The following is a 17,329-nucleotide window of genomic DNA, read 5'->3' as shown; positions in this document are numbered from 1 at the left end:
TTTTTTAAACTGATCTCTAATTTCACAGTTCCATGAATTTTGTAGTGAATAGTAAGCTAAACATAGCCACACTTGCTAGGGAAGTGAGATGAACCCCTGACATCTTATTAGATAGAATTCTAGTATTACATCAAAAGGACACAAAGTTGTCTTACCATTTCTCATATTTGCTGTAATTTTTAAGAACACCAGATTCTACAGTTACCTATACATTGGAAAAGTAATGGTGAAAAAATCATTGGCTTTGAATTCAAGAAAACTTGGGTGCAACTTGTAAGAGCAGATAACGACCTTTGTGAGCCTAACATTCCTGAAGCAGCTGTTGCAAAGATAATATGGAAAGGTTTAGCTGGGAACTAGTGACTCACCATGTAATCCTAGATACTCAAGAGTCTGAGATGTGAGGATCAAAGCCAGCCCAGGCAGAAAAGTCTGTGAGAGTCTTATTTCCCATTGATCACCAAAAAGCCAGATGAGGAGGTATGGCTGGAGTGGTAGAGTGTTAGCCTTGTGCAAAAAAAGCCAAGGGAGAATGCGAGGCTCTGAGTTGAAACCCCAGTACCAGCACAAGAAAGGAAGACAGAAAAAAGGAAAGTTTTATGCAATACTAAAATGTAGTAAGTTCCCAGTAAATATTAGTTTCTTTACATTCTCCTCTCTTATTTTGAGATTCAATCCTGTCTTATCTGTGTCTTAGGCAAGTTCCTTCCTTTCTCTGGGCCTCAGTCATGATAAAAATGAGAAGACTGGTTCTGAAATGGGGCAGAGGGAACATCTTTTGTTTCTTTCAGTAACTGGAGAACACTACTGACATCTGGCCTCCAGGATCCTGAGTCACTGAAGCTTGTGCAAAGCCAAGGCTTGTCCCTAAACGTGGACGGGTCTGTCCTCTAACATGTCTACAACACCCTCATCGAAAAACACTGCATAATCCCATGTGGACCTTGAACTATATCCCCTTTTAACTACAAATGAATGCTTCTGGTATTTTCTTCAAAGGATGGAAAATAGCTAACAGTGCTACTGAGACCTATTTTGGTTAATGAAAAATACATTTTGTTTCTAACACTTTAATAGTCCCCAAAACAATTAATGACAACTGAAATGAAGTCCCGTTAGGTCGACTTATTCTTGCCTGAAGGCTAGCTCTTGTTTTGCTGCTGCCAGCTACCCTAAACAGATTTTTTTAATTACAGATTGCTCCAGAGAACATTTATTGTGAATCAGCTAGTCATTCCTGAGTGCCAAGGCCTGGTACAAAGAACCACAAAGATGTTAAAGAACACAGTATCTTCAGCAGGACTAAGACAAACATTTTATCACCCAGAGCAGCAATGGCCGTAGCCTCAACCTTCCAGGAGAAAGCGTGAGGTCAACTTGTCTCGTTCTGACTTGTGTTCTCTTCACTTGTTTTTGAAGTGATAAACTTGCCACCACAGCCATGAGAAGTCGAATAGGAAGCTTATAACAGTTCAAATAAATGTACTGCCAATAGGCACATAGTAATACAAGGAGGTTTAACTACAGACCCCAATTAAGCAAAACTGTCAGCCTTTTGAGGGCAGAAACAATGCCTGTTCACTGCTGCATGCTCAGGATTTGGGGTGTTTTGTTTTTGACTAGGCATATGATGGTCAAATTTATTTAGTAGAATAAATATAAGTGGATAGGCTGAAAGGAGAAGGAAGATTATGAAACAATCAGGTGCTAAGCAAAGGGCCTTCCAAGAAGAGGGAAGAGGAGATATGCAGAAGCTAGCAGCAAGCAGGCTTATATAAAGCTCAAAGACCAAAAGGAAACCTGTGTTGCTGGAGCATGGACAGCAGAGGGACTGGAAAGGGGGCTTCGTTCATTAGCTAGCGTTGCCCTCACAAAAGCTCTGGTTGGTTGTAACAGCAGAGGTTTAAATTTCACAGCCCTGGAAGTCTGAGATCTTTTTTTTTTTTTTTTTTTTGTCGGTCGTGGGGCTTGAACTCTGGGCTTGGGTGCTGTTCCTGCACTCTTCAGCTCAAGGTGAGCGCTCTACCGCTTGAGCCACAGCACCACTTCCAGTTTTCTAGTGGTTTTTATTGGAGATAAGAATCTCATGGACTTTCCTGCCCTGGCTGGCTTTGAACTGCGATCCTCATATCTCCTGAGTAGCTTGGATTACAAGTGTGAGCCACCGGCACCCAGCTAAGTCTGAGATCTTCTGAGATCTCCTTGGATTGTAGATGGACACCTTCTCCTGTGTGTTCACATGGCCTTCACACGGGGTGAACTTGATCCAGAAAAGTCTCCAAGATCCCTACAACTGTCGATGTGTGGATCTGTTCAGCTCATCTGTGGGTGACAGAGGCAGAATCCATCACTACATTTCCCATCAATAGTTCAGGACACCAGTGAAGTTCATAGAAGCTGGCAAAAAGGAAGACTTGGCAGGGAGCATGGTTGCTGCCTACTGGCCCCAGAATTGAACTGTATGGGGTATGGGGTAGGGAAATGGAAGTTTGAACCCAGAGTCCCCTCTAAGATAAGCAAGTGCTCTACTATTTGAATCATGCCTCCAGCTCTTTTGTTTGTATTTTTCCTGGTCTTGAACTCAGGACTTAGGTGTTGTCCCTGAGCTTCTTTTATTCAAGGCTCCCCTTCTACCACTTGAGCCACAGCAACACTCCCAGCTTTTTATCAGTAGTTTATTGGAGATAAGAGTCTCATAGTCTTTCTGATCATACTGGCTTCGAACGATGATCCTCAGATCTCAGCCTCCTGAGTGGCTAGGATTACACACAGGAGCCACTGGCATCCAGCTTGATTTTTATAAGAGACAGTTATTCTTTTCAAATGACCTATGCTTCCTTTCAGTTACTTGGTTAACGTGGTAATTGTCACCATTGTGCAACATGTCTTTCCTTCTGCTCTTACCAAATGACCTATGAAATTGCTGACAACAATATTCTTGCCAAGAAGCATTCTTGTTTGGAGTTTAAAGCATTTCCTCCCACACTCCTATAATATTAGGACTGTTTGTGTCATCCCATTGTAGTGCTGGGCAGTAGATCTTTCGGTGGCTCCACATGTGAAGACCAGAAGATAGGCCCTTGCAGACCCCTACCCTCCAGAGTGCTCTTCTATTATGATGAAGGAGGGCCACCTCAGTACTGGAGCATCGCCATAATGTAGGAAGAGAAATGGAGTCCTTAGAGACGCTTGTGACTTGAGGAGGAGCACAGAAATAAGAGCAAATATATTGAGGAACAGGGGGCAGAAAATTTTTGTTTCCTATGTAAATTAATAGTAAATAGATTGTATTTCATTCATAGAGTTTAGTTCTTTCTGGGCACTCCAAAGTTGCTATGTGCTAGGTATCTGATAGCTTATGCCTGAAATCCATCAGGAGGCTAAGATCTGAAGATCTAAGTTCAAGGTAGAAAATGCCTTTAGACTCTTATCTCCACTGAGCCAGCAAAAAGCTTGAAGTGGAAGTGTGGTTCAAGTGGTAGAGCACCAGCCTTAAGTGAAACGCTAAGCCAGAGCTTGAGTCCCTGAGTTCAATCCCCAGTACCATTACACACACACACACACACACACACACACACACACGAAGTTGCCATGTGATCTCACTGGAATGAATCCCAGACAACATGGAACTTTGCATTATTTGGGAAAGTCATCCATAGCAATGCTTCCCAACTTCACTTCCCAGGCTGCTCCTCAAGGAAAGTGAGTGAAACACAGGCTCAGGTTGAGACTCTGATTAAAATATCAGTGGTTCCTTTTAATACCAACTCCATTTTGCTAGCCAAAATTCAAGGCCTATGGCAAATTTTCCCACAGACCCTTCAGACCAGATTTTGAGGAGACTAGGAAATTAAGAGTGAAACAATTTGTAATGAAATCTTCATGTTGGAGAGACTGGAAAAGTCAGGTGAGAACATGGCAAGATACCAAGCTTTTGCCATTAGAGAACATCCCTCAGGACAAGAGAAAGAATATCCTGCTTCTACTTATACAAACTCACTGCCCCAAGCTCCACACTTGGCATTGAACAAGTCAGAGCCAAGCATTGGGGAGGAGATGAAATTCCCTCCACAAGAATGCATTCCCATCACAACTGCCCCTGCTAGAGAGCAAGCAGGTTCTGGGTTTTGGCTGAGCAGCCTGGAGACACTGAAACGTGGGAGTAGAGCAGTGGGAGCTGGAGGGCAATGGACCCTTTATCTCATAATGAAATACTCATAGGACCAGAACTCAACTCATTTTTATGTCAGTGAAAGCAAGTTCTCTCTGAGTATTCTTGAGGAAACCTGTTTTGATAGGTAGCACAAGGCAGGCACTTGCTAGGAGCTGCTTTAAATGATTGGGGTTTCCTAACATTGAAGATCTTCAGGTGAGTCAGAATGACCCAACAGCACCTGAGTAAGGCTGCCGAAAGTGTTTCCTGGGCCTTAGAGTTGAGGAAGGGACCCCATGCAAACAGGAAACCTAGGCTGCTGCCAGGCAGGAAGTAAGCATCTTTTGTCTCTGAACCAGGGGCCTCATGTCTTCTACCCAGCATCTATGAAACTACAGCAGGCTCACTGGTTAGCTTTAAAATAGGGTCAAATCTCAGCTTATCTACAGTTCTTGAATGATGGGTCTTTCTTTCTTTCTTTCTTTCTTTCTTTCTTTCTTTCTTTCTTTCTTTCTTTCTTTCTTTCTTCCTTCCTTCCTTCCTTCCTTTCTTTCTTTCTTTCTTCTTCCTTCCTTTTTCTCTTTCTTCTTTCTTTCCTTCCCTCCTTCCTCCCTCTTTCTCTCCCCCCCCATCTTTCTTTCTTGAGCTAGTGCTTAAACTCTAGGCCTGTGGGCTTTCCTTGAGCTCCTTTTGCTCAAAACTAGCACTCTACCACTTGAGCCACAATGCCACTGAGACCATCCATTGTCCTCCTCTCGAAGCTGGGATAGCCCATGTGTGCAGTCACACCTAGCCATTGGTTGAGATGGAGTCTCACAAACTCTCAACCCAGTCTGGCCTTGAGTTGTGATTCCCTGACCTCTGACTCCCAAATACCTAGGGCTATGGACTTGGGCTAGCTTGCCTGGCTGTGCACCAGATTATTTAGAAAAGTAAACACCAGACAATATGATTAGATCCTTAATATTTCTATAAGTATTATTTTTTTGGTAAGTTGTGGGGCTTGAACTCTGGGCATGAGTCCCTGAGCTCTTCAGCTCAAGGTTAGTGCTCTACCACTTTGAGCCACAGTGCCACTTCTGGTTTTATGGGGTTCATTGGAGATAGTCTCATGGATTTTCCTGCCTGGGGTGGCTATGAACCATGATCCTCAAATCTCAGCCTCCTAAGTAGCTGGGATTACAGGTGTGAGCCATCAGGGCCCTGCTCTATAAATATTCTTACACTTTGTTCTGAGGCATTAATTAAATTACTTGGAAACAATTATTGTTTTTATCTTAATTTAAATATTCACTAGATGGATAATAACAGTATTGAATGTGGGATCAATTATTTGTTTATTTGTTTAGTGCTGGTCCTGGGGCTTGAATTCAGGGCCTGGGTATTTATTTTCCTGAGCTTTTTTGCTCAAGACTAGCGCTCTATCACTTGAGCCATAGGTCCACTTGTGGATTTTGGGGGGTTCTTAATTGGAGATAAGAATCTCACAGCCTGGGCTGCCTGGGCTGTCTTGAACCACAATCCTCATATCTCAGGTTCCCGAGTAGCTAAAATCACAGGCATGAGCCATAGTCTTAGTCAATTTATTTATTTTTATTTTTGTATTTTTTTAGGTTTTTATTTTAAGTTTATGTTTGGTCTGTGATTACATATACTGGTCAATATCTTATTATTGAAGATAATTATTCTTCACAATGATTTGAGAGCCTTGAAATCTTCCATATGCTTTCTTCAAATGGATATTTTAAATTTTTTCATTACACAGCCTTGATAGCTGTACAATGTTGTAATTGTGTTTTAATTGCTCCTTTTTCTGACAAGAAGGAAAAGAGGAAAATGCTACTTGATGGGAATCTGCTTTGTTCTTAGAATTCCACGTTGTTCCCATGGGCCACTGACCACCCGCCCCTGGGGACTACCCCCCCACCCCCCAGTTCCAGGAAAACTTTACCCCTGACCTTATCTAAAAGCGCAGGCAGGATGGGCCTTATCTGAAGCAGGACCACCAGCGTCAGGATGATATCCCTACCATAAAACCTCAAATGGGACAGGTTATACCATAAATCTCAAACAGGACAGTTTGGACAATAAATCCCCAACGGGACCAGGCAAAGAAATTCCAAAGAAGAGTTAGACCTCTTTCCTGATCTCCTCTTCCAGCCCAGTCTTTTTATTTATCCAAAGACCATATTTGAAAGACTTACCGCTCCCCTCTTGACCCAATTTTTTATGTATATAAGCATAGAATATGAAGGATTGACACCCCCCCCCCCACTATTCCAGGTGCATACAGATTTCAGGCAAAACTCACAGATATGCTGGATGCAGGCAGGGCAATCTGACCTAAGCCTGGCTGGAAACATTCCATTGTGGGCCAAATCTGAAGGGAACTCTGAGGCTGAGCCACGAGACCAGGAAAGGGTTAAGAGATTGAACAGAAGGCTGAGAACTGGACCCTGAGAAGGGCAAACCATCAAGGCCAGACAGATAGCTGTTAGAACAATAAAAAGTTTGAGACCTTGGATAACGGAGTCAGTTATCACTAACGATACTTACCCTATTTTCTGCCCACACCTGCAGTCACTTCTGTACTGAACTCAACCTCTGTTTCCTTGTTCAAACCCCACAAAAGCGTAATTCCAACCCCACCTCCTTGCACAGTCCAATCACTTGGGAAGGTTGCTGATCCTCACTGTCTAATAAACAGTCCTTGCCGGTGGCAGATTGAGTCCAGCCTGTTTCCTTCCTTTCTCCTCCATTTTTATAGCACTACTTTCTATAAAATACTAGGAAAATGCCCAAATTAAGATACTAACAACGCCGACATGATGGTATACACCTATAATCTAACACTTGGGAGATAGGCATGAAAATCAAGACTTTGAGGACAGTATAGGTTAAATGTGAGTTCCAGGCCTGCTTCTATCTCAAAATGTGAAATAGTAAGGGAGAGGAGGGACATTGAGGAGAAGAAAGGAGCAAGGGAGGGAGAGAGGGAGAGAAAGAGAGAGGGAGAATGTAAAATATAAGTACACAGAGGTTGTATTGGAGAGTGGCAAAAGTCTGTAGAGAAAAATGAATGGAGACTCCTAAAGAGACCTGTGACAAACAGCATAATGGAACCAAATGATTCTGGACTGAAAGCTCTAATCTATGAGCTACAGAAACAGTTTCTCTTAATGACTCAATTTACCTCAACTTATAAAGTATTATAGATGGGAAGCTAACAGTCACCCTCATGGCAACCAACAGAAACATCTCAAATTCTGTCTTCTTTTCCTAGTCCTTCTATCTGTACATTTCCTCTCTTAAAAACTAACAGTAGTATCATGGTGCCAGTGGTTGACTCCTACAATCCTAGATGCTTAGGAGGCTGAGATCTGAGGATTGCAGTTTGAAGCCAGTCTGGACAAGACAGTTCACGACACTCTTACTACCCACTAACTACCAAAAATATGGAAAAGAAACTGTGGTTCAAGTGGTAGGATACTAGTCCTAAGCACAAAAAGCTCATGGACAGTGGCCCAGCTATGAGTTCAAGTCCCAGGACAAGAACACACATAAGAAATTAACAGTAATAAAAATGACTATTACATTGAATTCTCCATCTCATTTGCTTTACCCAATACTCAGGGGTTAACCTTGGAGAGCTAGTAGATACCCATTTAATCCACTTTAACAATTTAGTGACTTGCTATGGCAAGTGAGGACCACAGATCAGCAGTGCCGGTATCACCTTGGAGCTTGTTAGAAAGCAGACCTATTGAATCTGAGCCTGAGGGTTACAATGATCCCTGGAGATTCACATTCACATTGTGAGCAGCACTTCATACTTCACATATGGCTCCCCCAAATAATGTATTGCACTAATCTTAATGTCACATCAAATGTTTATATGTGGCATCATACTATGCATGTGACAGTAAGTTGTTCTGAAAGCTAATGAGGCTAAGAGAGATCTAGTACATTCTGTGTGTGTGTGTGTGTGTGTGTGTGTGTGTGTGTGTGTGTGTGTGTGTTATAGGATACTGACCTAGGGCCTTGCACATGCTAAGCAAATGCTCTACTACTTTAAGGCATACCTGAAACCCTCTAGTAAACTCCCTTTTTTTCTTTTCATTAAAATTTTTTATTGTTATTATACAGGCCAATCTAGGAATTTAAGCCTGAGTTCCCAAGTTTAAATCTGTGTGGATAAGATTTGAGAAAGTGTTTATCTGTACATGAAGAAATCATGAGGCAAATACACCAGAAATCTACTAAATAAAGAATTGATATTGCCAAGAGAAATTCAGCCCACATAGCAAAATCTATGACTCTAATTCTCCAAGTAGTCTTTCTAAACCTCTGCATACAAGAAGTGGGGAGTAGTGAAGTTAATAATGAAGAAAGTGGAATCTTCTAGAAACAGGGGCCAAACGACAGTGAACAGACAACCCTGCTTCTGCCACGGTCTTTTTTCTTTAATTTTTATTGTTATTATAAAGGTGATGTACAGAGGGGTTACAATTACGTAAGTCAGGCAAAGACCGCATTTCCTTTTGACAATGCTGCCCCTTCCCTTGCTCTTTCCCAGTCCCCCATGGTCTTTGTTAACTTGCCTTTTACAAGTCAGCTATGACTATGCAGATGACACCATTGCCCCAGCAGATAGTGCATACAAAGAACTGGATTCCTGAAGACCACAAGAAGAGAAATTAAGCCATCTGCTTTAAGTCATACTGACTTACAGTTGGGTATCTCTCTCTCTCTTTCCATTTCTCTCTCTCTCATTAATGTATATTAATTATACAAGGGGGTTACATTGTAATTTGCGCTCATAAATATAATATAGTTGGATCAAACTTACCCTCTCTCTTAGCCTCTACCCTCTCCTATTTTCTTTTAATAGGTTTCATATAGTACATACAATGAACTTCAAGCATTTCACAACCCTCTCCCTCTCACAGTCTCCTCTAACTGTTGCTGTTTAGAAATGTGTCGAATTATTACTATTTCTGTAGCTCTAGATTGTACATATTAGAGAAAGCATAATATTTATCTTTCTGATCTTGGCTTTGTAATGTGACCATCTTCAGTTCTATCCATTTTTGTGCAAATGACAGATTTTCATTCTGTCTGGTTGAATAGTACTCCACTGTAGGTCCCTTTTTATAAAGTATAACTACACCAATTTAAAATTGATATATTTATTCTTCCCCTCTAAATCTGCTCTTTTAACAGACTGGAGTAAATGGCAGGTCCAGCCTTCCACTTGCTCATGCTGAAAATCTTTAAAGGCATTCATTGTTCTGGCACTATTGGAACACAGCATCAAAACCAAATCTGTCCTTTGTAACTTAGGCTAGAACTTCCCATCCATGGAACAAGCTTGTGCCTCACCTTAAGTGACATTGATACTCTGCCATTAACATCCACCAAAGGCCACCAAGAACATAAGTGTAAGTCAAAGAAGTGAGTCTACTATTGCAGCTGGAAAGAATACTTTGAGGCCTGTCATGGAATCTCAGAAACAATGACAGCAAAGAACCTGCTATAAGATTTCAGGAAGTCCCCAGGAAATTCTAGGTGTCAGAGAGTGTCTTCAGAGAATAAAGTGAAAACTATAGAGACAGAAAGATAAGTTGGTAATTGGTAAAGAAATGGCTGTCATTCATTTTTGTAGAGAAGAGATACATCTATAAAATGAGAATGATCTTGTTTTTATGATCTGAGAGTGACATTATGTACATTGATTCTTTTATGAGATAATGTCCAGGAAGACAATATAGCTGAGGTCAGCTTACAGAAATAATGTGACAGTCAGGTTATCTCAAGATATCAGGTGCTGTTTGTCTTCCAAGGAGGGGACAATGGTCCTTGTGCAGGCATAGACAGTCAGCTTCTCTCTGTGACCCTCCCATAAGGAAGAGGAGCTGTCCTCAAGGGCATCCTCGCCAGCTTCTGCTCCTCAGAAGTGTGCATCTTCAGCCTACACTCCTGCCTGGCCATTGTGACACTTGTCCCAGCCCTGTATGGTTGACTGAGGTCTGTTCCCAGAGACCAGAAGACTGTCACTGCCCTGTTTACTCTCATTATTTCTATGTGGTGTTTCCTTTCTTCCTTATTTAGAACAAAATGTATAGACATTTCCTCTTTGCCTTTGAGTTGTTTTTTGTTTTGTTTTTGTTAATTGTGGGGCTTGAACTCTGGGTCTGGGCTCTGTCCCTGTGCTCTTCAGCTCAAAGCAAGTGTTCCACCATTTGAGCTACAGCACTACTTCCAGTTTTCTAGTGGTTTATTGTAGATAAGAGTCTCATGGACTTTCCTGCCTGGGATGGCTTTGAACTGTGATCCTCAGATCTCAGCCTCCTGAGTAGCTAGGATTACAGGCGTGAGCCACCAGCGCCTGGTTTGCCTTTGGTATTCTTATTTATTTGTGCCTTCACTGATATTTAGAGTTGAAGAGAATGGGTTGGTTTCAAAAATGAGCTCATGCTGCCATGTTGGTCTGGAGATAGCCAAAAGTCTTTCTATACCTTTCTCTGGACTGAAGTTTCCTAACACGTGGCACTCCTCAGCCATTTCTCCATCAACAAATGAATTGTAATGGTCATTTTTTTTCTAAGCATTCTTAGCCACACTGGGTTGTGTACATCTGGACATCATCTTTTCTGCCTCTTAAAGACCAACATTGGAAAATGAGACTTGTGGCATGGTGATATATGCCTATAGTCCCAGCTGCTCAGGAGCCTTAAGTAGGAAGATTGAAACCTGGAGTTGAGGCCAGCCAGGGCAGCATATTACCCCAGCCCAAAAGCAAAGCAAAACAAATCAGGAGTGGGACCTAGGATAACTGGCTGGCTTTCTGGATAGCCTTTTGCCATATTTTGGCAAGCTATGCCATATTCTCGACTCAGGAGTAATAAGCTGCCCAAACCTGATTTAGGCTTCTAAAATGGGGAAACAACAAAATATACAGAGCTTCAAACTCCTAGATAATCTTCTGAGTTATCTTTGATGCCTATAATGATTGAGCCTTTCATTCTTGCTTTCTTTGCATGAGGCACGTCTTACACTTTGTCACACTGGCATCAACCTCAACAGTATCTGTCAGTGCCCCATTGAGAAAAAAGATTCAAGGAAGCTGGGCACTTGTGGCTCACATCTGTAATGCTAGCTATTCAGGAGGCTGGGAGCAGAGGATCATGGTTCAAAACCAACTGGGCAGGAAAGCCCATGAGACTCTTACCTCCAATGAGCCCACAGAAAACCAGAAATACAGCTGTGGTTGAAAGTGGCATAGAATTAGCCTTGAGCGTAAAAGCTCAGGGGCAGTGCTGAAGCTCTGAATTCAAGCCCCACAACCAACTCATTCACACACAAGACTCAAGAGTAAAGAGGTTATGGAACAAGTCTTACAACCTTTTTGTCTTATTGGGTCATGGAAAATAGGCAAATCAAAGGGCAAGTGGGATTTATGGAAACAACATAGCAGAGGATTCCTGCAGGAGAATCTTGAAACGATGTAGATTATAAAACACAGGAGGAGGCTTATGGGTACAGAGGCCCGGTGTTTCCCTTCATCCACTTATTCTCAGCTCCATAGTCTCCCAGACACAAAAACAAATCACATGACTGCAAGCTAATCATTTAATGAACATGTAGAAGAAGAACTTATTCAAGTAGAGTTGCCCTGGACATGGCAAAGAGAAATATAGAGAAAATCTTGATTTTTGATTAATTAAGTCATCCTAGGTGATCACAGAAGATTTAAAGATGCAGGAGTGAAATCTCTGTGTGTGTGTGTGTGTGTGTGTGTGTGTGTGTGTGTGTGTGTGTGTGTGTGTGTTGGAACTCAGATCACAGACCTTTTCAAAAGATCCCTGGAGATAAAAAAGGGGTGAACACAGAACCCAAGCAATGCTGTGTTCACTCAGCACTAAACAAAGCAAAACATAGAAACTTACCAAGTTCTCTTTCAATTAAATTGAAGACAAGCAGAAATTCCACTACAGTGACAGTGAAGTAACAGAATTCCCCGGCATTTTAACACAAGGTACAGAGTGATGTATTTTTATTGCTCATGTGGTCTTAAGCTTCCCCAACTGATTCTATGAAAAATAGAAAGTAATGAAGAATCGGAGGCTTGTGTCTACCATCTTTAGCATAAGAAGTTTTGAAGAACTTTTCATGTATCAATAACTAATGGAAAAATCCACTGTTTATTTTATGCTTATTTCATACAAGTTGCTGAAACGTTCACATATGTTATCTGAATAAAGTTTCACAATAAGTCTAAAGTAGAACTGGATGAAATAACTAAGAATCTGTTCTCCATGTTGGGGGACAATTGGGTGGGGGCAGACATTTCCTGATGATAAGTCAAGGGCAAGCAGAGTTCAAAGGAAGACATGGTCATCTTAATGGAATCAGGAGATGGCCTTCTCAGCTTTTGGATGGACCATAAACACCAATCTGAATGCACTCGAGTGAATGCTCACTCCTACTATTCCTTTCCATTTCTGATTCCTACCCCATCGTCAGTCACTGACCTCTTTTCATCTGTGTTATATCCACACAGCAAAACTTTACAGTAACAGCCATTTTTTCTTCATTTTTTAGTTGCTGAAGTCATTTGCTCCCAAGCTCTTGGCAGGACTGGATCCTGAATCCATGGTTCCAAAGTTCAGTGTAAACTCTCTACACAAACCTCCTTACCAAATTATTTTCATTGGAATCTTTGGCAACCACCCCATATGCTTATGAAAGGCCCGTGTCCTACTCTCCTTCCAGTAATCACAACCTGGAGGCTTAGGTCATTTTGCCACTTCAGACCTGGAGACAACAACCTGTTGAGGTAGAAAAAGACACATTTAGATACCGGCTTCTATGTATTTCTTTGAGAGAAACTAGATGACCCTCCAGCTTGTAACAAAGGAGACAGATTACCTCCCTAGAATTTTTCCTCTTTGTGGCATAAAATTCAGGAAGAAAAAAGTGAGGTAGGTAGGCTTACCAACTTTCGTCAGGTCCACTATGTTTCCCTCAACAATTCCAGCTTTCTCACAAACCTCCATAAACTTTTCCTTAATTTCTGCTCTCCTATCTGGTTGTCAGCCTGGAAAGAGAGTGACAATAACCAGAGTGTCTTGGGTGTTGGTCATAGAGATGAATGAAGAAGCGGGGATCCAGGAGGGTGGCAACAACTGGGCACGCATGCTGAATTTGACTTCAGTAGGGTATCTTTCTGGTATGATGGAAGATTTGATAATTTTCCCAGCACTGAATCTGGAGGGAGGACCAGAGGTAAACATCAGTCTTCACTGGGGGAGAGATGACCAGAGATCATTGGAAAGATCATTTTATAGCTAAGATTATTTTCGTTCCTGCCCTTCCACTCCCGGGTAAGCATCACCATGCAAATACTCGACCATAGAGTGCAGCCAATTGGAAATTGTTCTTATTCTTGACAAGAAATCTAAGATATTCATTACATGCCACATCAGCTACACTAAATACCTTGTGTCCACCATCTGCAGAGAAAGCAGAATAGGGCTCAGAATTTCTTAAATACACACGAGTAATGCAAAGTATTTACCAGCCACACACAAAAGCAAATGCATATTCTGAAAGAAATAGTGTGAAAATACCTAATGCCTTCTATTTGCCCTTTTTTTGTGTGTCAGTCGTGGGGCTTGAATTCTGGGCCTGGGTGCTGTCCCTCAGTTCTTCAGCTCAAGGCTAGCACTCTATCATTTGAGCCACAGAACCACGTCTAGCTTTTTCTGCTTATGGTGCTGAGGAATTGAACCCAAGGACTCATGCATGCAAAGCAAGCACTCTACCACTAAGCCACCTTCCCAGCCCTCTTCTCTTTGCATTTCCTTGAGCTTCATAAAGGAATTTCTAACTGAAGTGATCACTAGTGAGCATTTTTCACCAGCAGCAACTTCTCCTCCATCACCCTTTCTGAGACCTATGCCTGTCTTTCAGTATTTCTGTGGGTCACATGCCTCTGGGGTCTGTTAGGACACTGGTATCGCCTACACGAGGCTACATACTGTGTAGCATGCAATGAAATTGGCCATCAGAAGTGATAAAACATTTCAACAAATGAGAATCTATCCTGTCCAACTTATTTTGACATTTTTTTCCTGCCAACTAATTTTTGTCACGGGCAGTACTTTTGACCACGTTGCCCTCTTTATTTGATGGGATTACATGTTAGGTATTGGCTTTTGCTCACGTGTTCCCTAAATTCAGAATGTGGCAAATAGAATGGGCTCCTCATATTAGAAAAATAAGTAATAATAATTGGTCAAGGTCTTAAAAATAGGGCACTTTAATAAATCCCATGCACTTAGATACACAGTTTAGAAAGACTTTTTGTATCCTTACACTGAACATATATACACCATCCTTCTCTTTTTATCACAAGTTACAAAGAATTCAGTATACTGTCCAGTTACACTGTAAAACAGAATGAGTTGATGCCTTGGATACATGATTGAAGCTGCTTTCCCAGCCTTTACTCAAATTGTATCTTCAGTTTCTGATTCCATTTCTATTTGAAAACATTTTACAATTACCACACAGATTATATTTATACTACTTGTCTCTGTCTCTCTGTTCTCTTCCCCTCTTACCACTCTCTCTCCTGCTAGTCCTCAGTCACTCTTCAATGTTCAGGGCACTGTCCCTCATCATTTTTACTCAAGATTAGCTACCACTTGCACCTGAGCTTCAATTTGATACTTTAAGAATGACTAAAACAACCTTTTCCTGTCACTATTTCCCACTGTTACTATACTACAACCACTTCTCTAACTCAGTGCTGACTTTACAAATGTCACCTGGCCTTACAAATGACTTTTGGGAGTTGGTCCTCCCAAAAACTCATGAGGAAGTCTCATTCTTATACCTTTTAGCCCCAGAAAATCAATATGGAAAGGTATGCATCTTGTTGGTCAACTTCTAGTAAGAAATTCACATTCTATATTCCATGCTCTAATCTTATGCTGTATTTGCACACTAATATGATTTAACTTAGTTACTCCTAGTAAGTTTATTCCTGTACCAACTCTCAATTCCTGCAAAACCCCAAATGCATCAAGTCCTTGGTTAATATCAGATGAGGGACTCTGGTTTGGATCCAGGCTCAGCATATATGTACACCACTGCCTGTGTCCATGTATGTCCATGTGTTTGTATGTCCATATGTGCACCTAAACTTGTATCTGTATGTATTTGGGTATGCAGAGGTCCAAGCTAAAAACCAGGTTTCTGTTTCCTCGTTCCCAAACAAAAATAGGCCACACTTAGATGGTATGGCATTTAAACAACAGGGGAGAGTTCTTCAAAACATCAATATATTCCACAAAACTCTCATGCCACCATTTTCTTCTATATTTTTCTTTTGGTCAGAGGTCAATAGAACGGTAACCCATGTCCCTGTAATCTTCAAAAAATAAGTAAGATGATTGAGAAAAGAGAAGCAATATCACATGTACACTTTCTCCTTGGCTCTCACTGGTGGACCAGGACTTATAATGTGATTTGCAGTTGGAATTGTCTCAGGTCCATTGGCACAGCACCTGTGCCCTTTTCTATTGTCCTTCCAGCAAGAGAGGCTGCCCCAAGCATTGTCACATTTCAGTATGGTACAAATGCTCTTAGTTGGAGGTTTGAAACCACCCCTTTTGTCAAATGTAAAGAATTTCTGAGCCCTCAAAGGACCTATCTGGCTTCAGATTTCCCCAAGGCTTCCCCTTCCCCCAGCAAAGTCAGAAATTGAGGTACTCCATGACCTACCTTTGATGGATCAAAGTTCTTCACAACTTCCATTTTTCCTTCACTGTAGGTACAGACCCAAGACAGCCCCAGACACAGGAGCAGCAGCTTCTTCTTTGTAGTGGATTCAGCAATGGTTCAATGCTGAAGTGCTTTGGTCTTCATATACATCTTGAGTCCAGTACTAAACTGCAAGTTTCCACCTTCCATCCTCCCCTTCCAAGAAATAATCCTTGATTCAGTGGTGTGAAGTCAAAGATTGTTGCTGCCTTTGAAACTTGGCAATTTGTCTCTTTTAGATTTATTTAGTTACCTTACAGTTATCAGAACAAAATCTCAGGTTGGGAAATGTAGCTCAAATAAAAAAGCACTAAGCCCTGAATTCAAACCCCAGTAATATCAAAAACAAAAGCAAAACCAGGAAAACACATTCTCAAGAAAAATAGTGAATAACCTAGAGTTGCCACTTGAACCCAGATTTAACATTGGATATAGGATTGACAGCAGAATCCAAACTGCTACATTGAAAGTCAAAATGTATCAGCTAGTTTACATCTGAGACCTTTTAGAGTTCAACCTGAAACAATCTGGTGATCAAACTAAGTCTTGTTCAAGGTCACTTGTAGAAGAAGTGCTAAGCCTAGGATTTTGCAAGTTTACTTACAAAGAAAATAGACACAATGAGAACATTCTTTATGGTATCACAAATCTCATCAGCCTTGGGCCAGACCTATAAAATAATATTTTGATGTTCAGAATAAAGAACATAAGAAATGGTTGTGCTTTACAGATATTATTTCATTTAATCCGCATAATAGCTCTACATGGTATGTAATATTATCCTGTTTTTACAGTGGTGTGGAGGAAGACTCAAAAAGGTTAAGTAATCACACCGAGGTCACACTGCCAATAAATGGGAGAACTCATATTTGGACCTAGACTATCAAATCGCAGAGCCCCTCCTCTTAGTCTACTCCAGAGGTCAAGGCAGAGGGAGGATGGTGCTGTAGAAGGAGGAGGGTGAGCAGTGCTGTAGACTTTGGAAGGTGTCTACCTGGGAATTGCTAGTAAAAACACTGTCCGAAGATTTCTCAGAACACAAGGCACTATGTGTTAGCATTCCCTCAGCCCCTCCCACTTCATTATCCTGGGGCAGCTAGCTTGTAGCCCCCAGCTGCATCCGCAGAATGCCTTCCACCCAGACCTGAACTCCTTCCTGCCCTAGAACTCTCCTGGGATTGGTTGGCATTCCCGCTCTCATCCCAGACCTAGCTGCTCGGACAGAGTAACTCCCACCTCTAGCTCCAGTGTTACAAGGAGCCACCTGAATAGGGGCAGGTGCCACATTGCTCTCACTCCCATGAGGGAGATGACCATGTCACACACTTTGATAAACCTCCTTCT

Source organism: Dipodomys ordii, unplaced genomic scaffold (assembly GCF_000151885.1).
Source record: "Dipodomys ordii isolate 6190 unplaced genomic scaffold, Dord_2.0 Scaffold67, whole genome shotgun sequence".
Lineage (NCBI taxonomy): Eukaryota > Metazoa > Chordata > Mammalia > Rodentia > Heteromyidae > Dipodomys > Dipodomys ordii.
Note: the sequence above shows the minus strand (reverse complement) of the source record.